Below are 9,853 nucleotides of genomic sequence, written 5' to 3' on the forward strand. Positions count from 1 at the left end.
TCCGACTGATGTTGTGCCAAAGAGCTGGTCAATCATTATGAGGTTGCTGCTGGTGTCAACAGGTCAGTATTACTTACATTTACGGCAATTGGAGGCTATTGTTCTTATGATATATTTTCTCATTGTCTTTCCAGTTGGTACAAACACAATGTGGCCTGGGGAAACACCGAGCCTATATTAAAATAGCCTACATAGGGAAAATCCCTAATACGGTTGGGGTGCATCCTCGCTATTACGGTTAACCAGAACCACAGAGCATTGTAACAGTGCTCAATGAGAGAAATTATAATTTCTCAGAAGTAAACAAATGTGACCAATTGCTTCAAAAATAGACTGTGACCTTTCAGTTATTAGTAATGTGGGAATTTTCAGGGTTCACAGTATTTGAGGTTGTGTTTGAAACATGATGCTGCAGTGACTGGCACAGATCTTGTCACATCGTGGGGTTGCAACCTGCCTCGGTACTTGGGAGGTTTCAACAAGGTTCCATTTCCTAAACCAGTTAGGTTGAGGACACTGGGAAAATTCACCTCAAATTGCACCAACTTGCCCGCCCGGCTGCAGCCTTTGTCTTCCTGTGGCACAAACATCGGTAGATTAAAGTTTAGAATTTAGTGCTAGCTTTAAACACACCTTTTTGTAAAGTCCAATGACCTCCAGTGTGTTGCATTAGCAATCTCACCATTTTGTGCCCATCTTGTCTCTAAAAACAGATAGCTTGCAAGATAACGAAATGTCATCAGATAACAAGTGATCCTTTTATAAATGTCACCTAGTCAGATTGGATCACAAAGTGTTGTGGGTGTGACATCAATGAAAAATTTTAAATAGACTAATTTTTAAAAAGTATGTCTAATTTAAGTACAATAATTTGAACAAAATGATGAACAAGCATTTCACTGCTTAGTTGCTTTCTTAATAAATTTACATATTTGGTTACTTTGGTCCCCCACTGTTGATTCCTCTTCTTTGATCTGAGAATGTGTTCAGTTTGCTCTTCGCACACCCTCACTGTTATTGTGGGGGCTGTCCTGTTTTGCATCAGCATAGACATAAAGGGGCGTTTTTAACACTGTCACCCTGGTGAAAACCAAAAGGCCAAGCAGTTAGAATTGACTGGGACATTTGTCAACCAATATCCTACACCAATCCCTCTGTCTTCTGTTTAAACCTGCTGTTTTTATTCTTTCATGGGATTTGGATCTTGCTGGCAAGGCTAGTGTTAGTTGCCCATCCCTAATTACCCTTGAGAAGTTGGTGGTGAGCCGCCTTTTTGAACCACAGTAGTTCATCTGGTGCAGGTGCACTCAAAGTGCTGTTGGAGAGGGAGTTCCAGGATTTTGATCCAGGGATGTGAAGGAATGTCGATATAGATCCAAGTCAGGATAGTGTGTGGCTTGGAGGGGAATGTGCAGATGGTGGTGTTCCCATGTATCTGCTGCCCTTTTCCTTCTTGGTGGTAGAGGTCACCGGTTTGGAAGGTAATGTTGAAAGAGGCTTGGTGAGTCGCTGAATACATTTTGTAGATGGTACTCGCTGCTGCCACTGTGTGTCGGTGATAGAGGGCAAACCGAGTGTAGCTGACTAACTGAGTGAAGACTTGGATTTGGTGGGATGGGAGTTGGGAGAAGGAGTTGTTTGTTTCCTCTTTCTATCTTTCTCACCCCATAGAAATTGGTTCTTGCTGTACTACAGGGAAAGGAGCTAGCTGTTTGGTGAGTATCTGCTAAGTGGGTAAATTCTAATCTATCCCTAAGGTTTTAAATAGTACACAATTTGGTGGTAAATTTAATAAAATATGTAAGAAAGCAATGTAAATAACTGATTAATATAATTAAGTAATTATTTAAAACACATTAAGGATGGCAGGACTGGTGATGTGTTAAGGCTGCCACAAATGAGCTCCTGGATAACTTTGTGATCCAGAGCAAACACGTCTGCACTAAGTGTTTGCGGCTTGAAGACCTTTGGCTCAGAGTCATTGAGCTGGAGGCTGAGCTGCAGACACTGCGACACATCAGGGTGGGGGAAAGTTACCTGGATGCTTTATACCAGGAGACAGTCACACCGCCTAGGATAGGGTCTTCTGATTTGGTCAGTGGCCAGGGACAGGAGGGTGTGACTGCGAGTGAGGCAGGTAAGGAGACCCAGAGGGCAGGAGTGCAGGATTGTAAGCGTCTGCAATTGTCCAATAGGTTTGAGGTTCTTTCAGTTTGTTTGGATGAGATTGGGAGCTGCAGGGTGGTTGAGCAAACAGACCGTGGCTCCATGGTACAGGAAACCATTCAAGTGGGGGGAGAAAAAAGGAATGTTGTGGTAGTAGGGGAAGTATAGTAAGGGGGATTGACACTGTTCTCTGTAGCAAAGAGCAAGAGTCCAGACAGTTTTGTTACCTGCCCAGTGCCAGGGTTCAGGACATCTGCTCAAGGCTGGAGAGGAACTTGCAATAGGAGAGGGAGAATCCAGTGGTCATGGTCCATGTAGGTACCAACGACATAGACAGGATGAGGAAGGAGGCTTTTCATAGTCAGTATGACGAGCTAGGCACCAAATTAAGAAGTAGGACTGCAAAGGTAATAATTTCTCGATTATTACCTGAGCCACATGCAAATTGGCATAGGGCAAATCAGATTAGGGAGGTGAATGTGTGGCTCAAAGACTGTTGTGGGAGAAGCAGGTTCCGGTTTGTGGGGCACTGGCACAAATATTGGGGAAAGTCGGATCTGTATTGTGCTGGGGCTGGTATTCTCGCGAGCCATCTAACTAGGGAAATAGAGAAGGTTTTAACACTGAATAGTGGGGGAAAGGGATCAAATTTGGGAAGATGTGGTAAATCAAAGAATAGAGACAAGACAAGTATTAACGTGGGAAATGACTGTGACGGGAAAGGACAGAGAGTACAATTTTTGTTTTTATTTATTCATAGGATATGGGCATCGTTGGCTAGGCTAGTATATATTGCCCATCCTTAATTGCCCTTGTTCAGAGGGCATTTTTTTTTAAGAGTCAACCACATTGCTGTGAGTCTGGAGTCACATGTAGGCCAGACCAGGTAAGGACGGCAGATTTATTTCCCTAAAGGACATTAGTGAACCAAATGGGTTTTTACATTTAACAGACTTTTAATTCCAGATTTTTATTGGATTCAAATTTCACCATCTGCCGTTATGGGACTCGAACTGGGGTCACCAGAGAATTATCATGGAATACAGGTCCAGTGATAGTACCACTATGCCACCGCCTTATCAGGAGATAAGGCTTGATGCTACAAAAATAATAAAAGGACTAAACTAAAGGCTCTGCATCTAAATGCATGTAGCATTCGAAACAAAACAGATGAACTGAGAGCGCAAATAGAAATAACTAAGTACGATCTGACAGCTATTACAGAGATATGGCTACAGGATGACATAGATTGGAACCTGAATATTGAAGGGTATGTGACATTTAGGAAGGACAGGAAGTTGGGAAAAGGTGGAGGGGTGGCTCTGTTAATTAATAATGGTATTAGTACATTAGAGACGGATGACCTAAGTTCAGGAAACCAGGATGTAGAAGCGGTTTGGGTTGAGATGAGGAATGATGGAGGCAAGAAATCACTTGTGGGAGTGGTGTACAGACCCCTAATTGTAACTACACAGTAGGACAGAGTATAAAAGAAGAGATAATGGGAGGTTGCCAGAAAGCCTAATCTACACATTGACTGGAAAAATCAGATGAGCAAACGTCACATAGATGTGAAGTTCATAGAATGTTTTCAGGATAGTTTCTTAGGACAGCATGTTATAGAGTCATTGAGTCATAGAGTTATAAAGCACAGAAGCAGGCCCTTCGACCCATTGTGTCCATGCCAGCCATCAAGCACCTATCTATTCTAATCCCATTTTCCAGCACTTGGTCCATAGCTCTTTATGCTATGGTGTTTCAAGTGCTCATTCAGGAGATGTGGGCTTTGCTGGTTGAGCCAGCATTTATTGCCCATCCCTCATTGTCCTTGAGAAGGTGGTGGTGAGCTGCCTTTTTGAACCACTGCAGTCCATGTAGTGTAGGTGCATCTGCAGTGCTGTTAGGAAGGCAGTTTCAGGATTTTTGACCCAGCGACGATGAAGGAACAGTGATTTATTTCCAAGTCAGGATGGTGAGTGACTTGGAGAGGAACTACCAGGTGGTAGTGTTCCCATGTGTCTGCTGCCTTGTCCTTCTAGATGCTAGTTTCATGGGTTTGGAAGGTATTGTCTAAGGAGCCTTGGTGAGTTGCTGCAGTGTGCCTTGCAGATGGTACACACTGCTACTACTGTGCGTCGGTGGTGGAGGGAGTGAAGGTTTGTGGATGTGGTGCCAATCAAGTGGGCTGCTTTGTCCTGAATGATGTCAAACTTCTTGAGTGTTGTTGGAGCTGCACTCATCCAGGCAAGTGGGGGAAAGTTACCACATCCACTGCAAGTAACTGCCCATCACACTTCCGTCTTGTGCTTTGTAGATGGTGGGCAGGCTTTTGGGAGTCAGGAGGTGAGTTACTCTTCGCAGGATTCCCAGTGTCTGACATGCTGTTGTGGCCACTGTGTTTATATGGATAGTCCAGTTCAGTTTCTGGTCAATGGTAACCCCCAGGATGATGATAGTGGGGGATTCAGTGATGGTAATGCCATTGAACGTCAAGGGGCGATGGTTGGATTCTCTCTTGTTGGAGATGGTCATTGCCTGGCACTTGTGCGGCGCCAATGTTACTTACCACTTGTCAGCCCAAGCCTGGATATTGTCCAGGTCTTGCTGCATTTGGACATGGACTGCTTCAGTAGATAGTATAGTAATGCAAGTGATGTAGTAATGCTAGCACCAGCTCAAAATTTAAATCCCAGGGACTTTACATGCTGACCTAGAGAGTTCTGTACTGGGCATTCACTGAGCATGTGTTCGTTGAGCGACAGCATGGAGAGAGGGCAGCTCGGGGTACAAATGACTGAAAGACAACAGGTGTTCCTGGATATACAGCTACAAATGAGAAGTTCTGTGCCTGTACAGAAAGGTGTGGCAAGAATTATTCCGCACAGCTCTCCCATTATCCTCTCAGCAGCTCCAGCTTCCTGGACTTTTGCCTCTTCCTCCCCCTCCTCCTCCTCCTCCTCTTCCTCTCCCTCATCCTCAGTCACTTCTTCTTTCTCTTCCTCTTTGTCCTCGACCTCTTCTTCCTTCTCCTCCATCCACAAAAGTGTAAAAACAATCACAAGTTTGCCAGGAGACCCTTTGCTTACCCACCATAACACTTCTACAATCCAGCTTCAGGAGCTGAGAGTTGCAAAAAGCTCAAAATCAGCATGAGTGGCCGAAATAAAATGGCCACCGATTTAGCTGAAAGCAGCTGCTGGTCCCTTTAAATATCGCGCTTAAGTGATGGCCATCAGGCAATCCTCATCCATGATTTGTGCGGCTGATATAAAATTGGCAATTGGAATGGCAGAGCTGTTGAAAAGGGCCTTTGGATCTTTCCGCGCCGGACTCTAATTGGCGTTAAAAGGCACCCGTCGATGTCATTCAAGCAGGCTGGTCGACGCAAAGAAGCTGTTCAACATGGCAACAGGCACGCTCTGTGCACAAAACAGATATGAATGATCGGCACCTGACTTTCAGTACATGAGCGCCGAGGTTTTGGATGTGAAACAAGCATCCCCAGGCTGACGGTTGTACTGATGGTGCTCAGAAGGTAGAATTCTTTTCTACATGAGCTCCACACAACACCAGTCTCAGAGCTCAGCAGCTGAGTGTTCCCTTGAGCTTGCCTAGCCTTCCTCTCAGCTTGTTGCTGCTCCTCTGCTGCCACCTGGATTTGGCCCTGACTGGTGCTGGTGCTGTTGTGTTTCAACTCAGTGCTGCTTCCTGAAAGCCGAAATCAGAATTCCCCAGCGTGGGTATTCCTCTGCTGGCGCTCGCAGCAGGTGCAGGGAGTGTCAGCGTGTGTGCTGCACAGTCGCTCCTCTGGGCATGCAGCTGTGGGTGGCTCATCGGGGACAAGAATGGAAACACAAGAGGAACATGAATTGCAACAATATCAGTGACGCACTAACGTGCAACACATGGGACTCGCCGGTACCTGCCATGCTGAGCTAAGAGGCTGTACCACACTGCAGCTCAGCTTGTTTGCTGGAGGCCAGTTCTCTCAAGGCGAATGCCCGTGCCCCTGTGTGGTCAAACGCATATCAGTCATAGGCTCATGACAGAACCAGGTCCCTGTCAGCTTTCCCACTCTTTCCATTGTTCCAATACTGGGGGTGGGGGGGAGAGGCATCTGATGGCAGGAGGGGGCTTTTAGCCAAACGGCACAGTTGAGGCCTGAATAACCATTTTCGGAATCCAGACATGTACTCACTCCGCCAGGAAAATGTAAAGTATAAAAATAAAATAAATATATAACCGTTTTCTCCAGCCGAGGCTTGACTTTACTTTCAGAGTGGCGTAACTTTCCAGCAAAAACCAAGGGGCCTGCCTCCCGTAGGGGTGATGACCCCTGCAGCCAGATATACGGCCAGGTCAGTTGGTCATGTCGAGAGAGAGGGTGATCGTGCTGGCTGCCTCACTGCTGCAGGCGCAGTGGTCGAATGGAGAGCCTGCATAACGTTTTTGCCCACAGGGGTGACGCTGCTCACTGAAGGTGGTTTGTGTAGTCTGACCCATGTGCAATGCTTCCAGATTCCCAGGTGCGAGGGGACCAAGACCTCACACTGTGCATGTTTTAAAAGATATAGATATACGTAGATATCCTCGTGGGATGTTTCTGAAATTTTTAAAACTGGGCAAAGACCTTTAAAAATGGCCGAGTCTACGGGCAGAATTTTTATCTCGGTGGGCAGGCGCGTGCCTGGCCCGAACAAGAGTACAATAGTGCGCGATGATGTCGGGCAAGCGTCCCAACATCATAGTACACTCTCGCGGTATTTCGTTCGGTGGGCACATGCGGGAGGTGGCAGCGCACCTGCCGACCGTTAAGACGCATATTAAGGCCCTTAATCAACGAATTAAATCGGATTTTTCGCCGCCCGACCAGCCTCTCGGTTGAGGGTAGGGCGAAAAGGCCAAGCGGCCTTTGGATTTTTTTATGAAACCTGATCCAGGGGTAGGATGAGGTTTCCAAACAGGAATTTTAATTTTTAACGTGTCATTTATAACGTGTCCCTGCTCATGTGACAGAGTCCCGTGAGGGGACATGTTTTTAATATTCGTAAGTTTTTTTTTATTTTTGAGGCTCTGTGCCTCAGGGAACTTTCATGGTATGCACTCGCACGCACGCGTGACCTTCTGTGCAGGCCTTCCTCCCACCCCCCCCCACCCCGGCAGCGCTCAGCGTTGTAGCGCGCGTTTCACACTGGCTGCCTGTTAATTGGCCAGCCAGCATGAAATCGATGTCAGGGTCCGATCGGGGGCAGTGGTCGGTTTCGTGACCACTCCCGGGCCCCTCCACCGCACCTGCCCGACAAGGGCACTATATCTGTCTGTGACCTGTGAACAAAGGAAACTACCTGACAGTACTGGGAAAACTCGCACTTCATTATCTCTGGGGAGCCACTAACAACCCCCTGTGGGCTGCACAGACCAAATTCAAACAGAGCTGTACAAAGGCCATCTGCATTTCGTAATCCAGGAGTCTGTTCACCTGCTAAGACTAAGGGACCCACAACTTTTCTTTTATTTCTTAATGGTTGAGACATTTAACAATCTTGAGGACCCAGACGAGGGATACACATCCCTTGTCAAAGACAGCGTGGAGAGGTGGCAGTCATGTGACACAGGCCCCTGGCTTGTGGGACCAGTAATATTGACTTGCTGAACTGAAATGCTCAGTCTGCTGTTTACCATCTAACTGGCAGCCTCACAGAAAAGGAGATCTGCCCAGGTTGATCTGCACTGCTTCTGCTGGAAATTCTGTACCATCATCTACAAAACTGATTCATCATTGCATACCTATTTCACCATGTGAAGTCAACACCATCGGAAAAGTGAATTGGTTTTCAACCCACCGACCTCCATGAAGGAATAACTCATTGGACGTTGATTTTGGATTTTGGAACCCATGTGAAACGAAGGGCAAAATTTTCAGGTCATTGGGCAGGCACAGCAGCGGGCCCAGGAGTGGCTGGGAAATGACCCTTCACCTGCGGTCGGCCCCCGACCGCGATTTCACGTTGGCTGGCCGTGAAAGGCACGCTGAGAAGCTCAGTGCTGCCGGAGTCCGGGTGGTGGGAGGAGGGCAAGCGCTGAAGTCAGTGCAGGCACAGGGGAGTGTCCGGTGAAAGCTCTCTGAAGGCAGAGAGCTGCCTCAGGGAGCTGAAGTATTTTAAACCAATGAATAAAGTTTTTAAGATTGCGGAAAAAATGCCCACACAGCGGACTCACTCACCTTAACATGTAGATTTGAAACATTCTTCATTTTTAAAAACTTAATTATGGAAACCTCGTCCCGCCCATGGCTGAAGTTTCCTCAAAAATGCAAAGTCCGCCTGGCCGATTCGCCCGCGTACAACCGTGACGTTAGACGGGCATCAAAAAATACGGGTTAATTAATTAATTAATTGCCTTAAAAGGCCTCTTAATGGTCGGCGATCGTGCTGCCGACTCTCGCCCATGGCCCACCGACCGAAATATCGTGCGAGTGCGCGACAGCGTCATCACGTGCTATTTCACGCTCAGGCGTGTCGGGCACCCGCATGCTGAGCAGAAGATCCCACCCAATATTTCTTTTCTCTGTGGTCTCTGCGTTGTAAATCTTTCTTTTTCTGTCCCTCTCTTAACGCGCTCTGAGTGCGTGCAAATGTACAAACCCCTTTGAGCTCATCCTACCTCGGGTTCACTGTGGGGTTATTGGTAGAAAATTGGATTGCACCAAAACTGAGGGGTTGCGAAATATGCCTCCGCTTATAAAGAGAGAAACAAATCAAAACACTTTTCTGTTTACGGACAGGTGGTGAGAGGTGAAATTAATGCTTGTTAAATGAACCCCTTCCTGTCCGCAACCCAGGATTTAAACTGATTTCGTATTTTCCTTCAGCTCATTGCAGTTTCTGTTCTGTTTGTTGAAATTATTTGAAAGAAACTTGGAAATTTTGTATGTATGTGTGTCTGTGTGTGTGAGAGAGAGGGAGAGACTGAAACAGCTTACTCCAGTTTCTATAATCCTTTTTGATCCAGCTCCTGACAGCCCCACTTCCCCATCTCAGTTTGTGCTTGGCCACATTGTTAACGTCTTCCTCTTGCTGGCTTCATTTGTATCTCCTCCTGTGTGTGTACAGTCAATAACAGTGTCTCAGGGTTACACCCATTCACGATGAGCATGTTACTTATCAGTGATATAATCTGCAAAGTATGGTCTCACCTTAAACATTCGCGTTGATGATTCTCTCTCTCTCTCTCTCTCTGTCTCCGCCACCACTCGTGCCGCCTGTTGCCACCCCACCTCCGGCTGCATGTCTACCCTCAGCTCCCGGGTTAGCCAAAATCTCCTTTCACGCAATGTCACAGAAACAAAGGCCATCCCTTCTGGCATCTGTCAGCACTCAAATTCCATCAACTTATCTGGCCACCTGGTTCGGCTGAAATTAGTTGCTGGGAGCCTTGCGGTTTCGGTGAGCTTCTTAAACCCAGGGTCATGGCCCTTCTATTTAATTACCTCTGCTCCAGCAATGCCACAATATTCATTCAACTCAGCGCTCATTTCTCAGATACCTTCCTCGCCTCCACAATTCGCACACTTCGACTGATCTGATCAGGCTGGGCGTGCTTTCTCAAGAAACCAGAACATTGAGAGGTGGCCAGATCCAAGTCCTTAAAATTATGAAGAGATTTGGTAAGATAGATAGATGAAGAG

The sequence above is a fragment of the Carcharodon carcharias genome, chromosome 17 (assembly GCF_017639515.1).
Source record: "Carcharodon carcharias isolate sCarCar2 chromosome 17, sCarCar2.pri, whole genome shotgun sequence".
NCBI lineage: Eukaryota > Metazoa > Chordata > Chondrichthyes > Lamniformes > Lamnidae > Carcharodon > Carcharodon carcharias.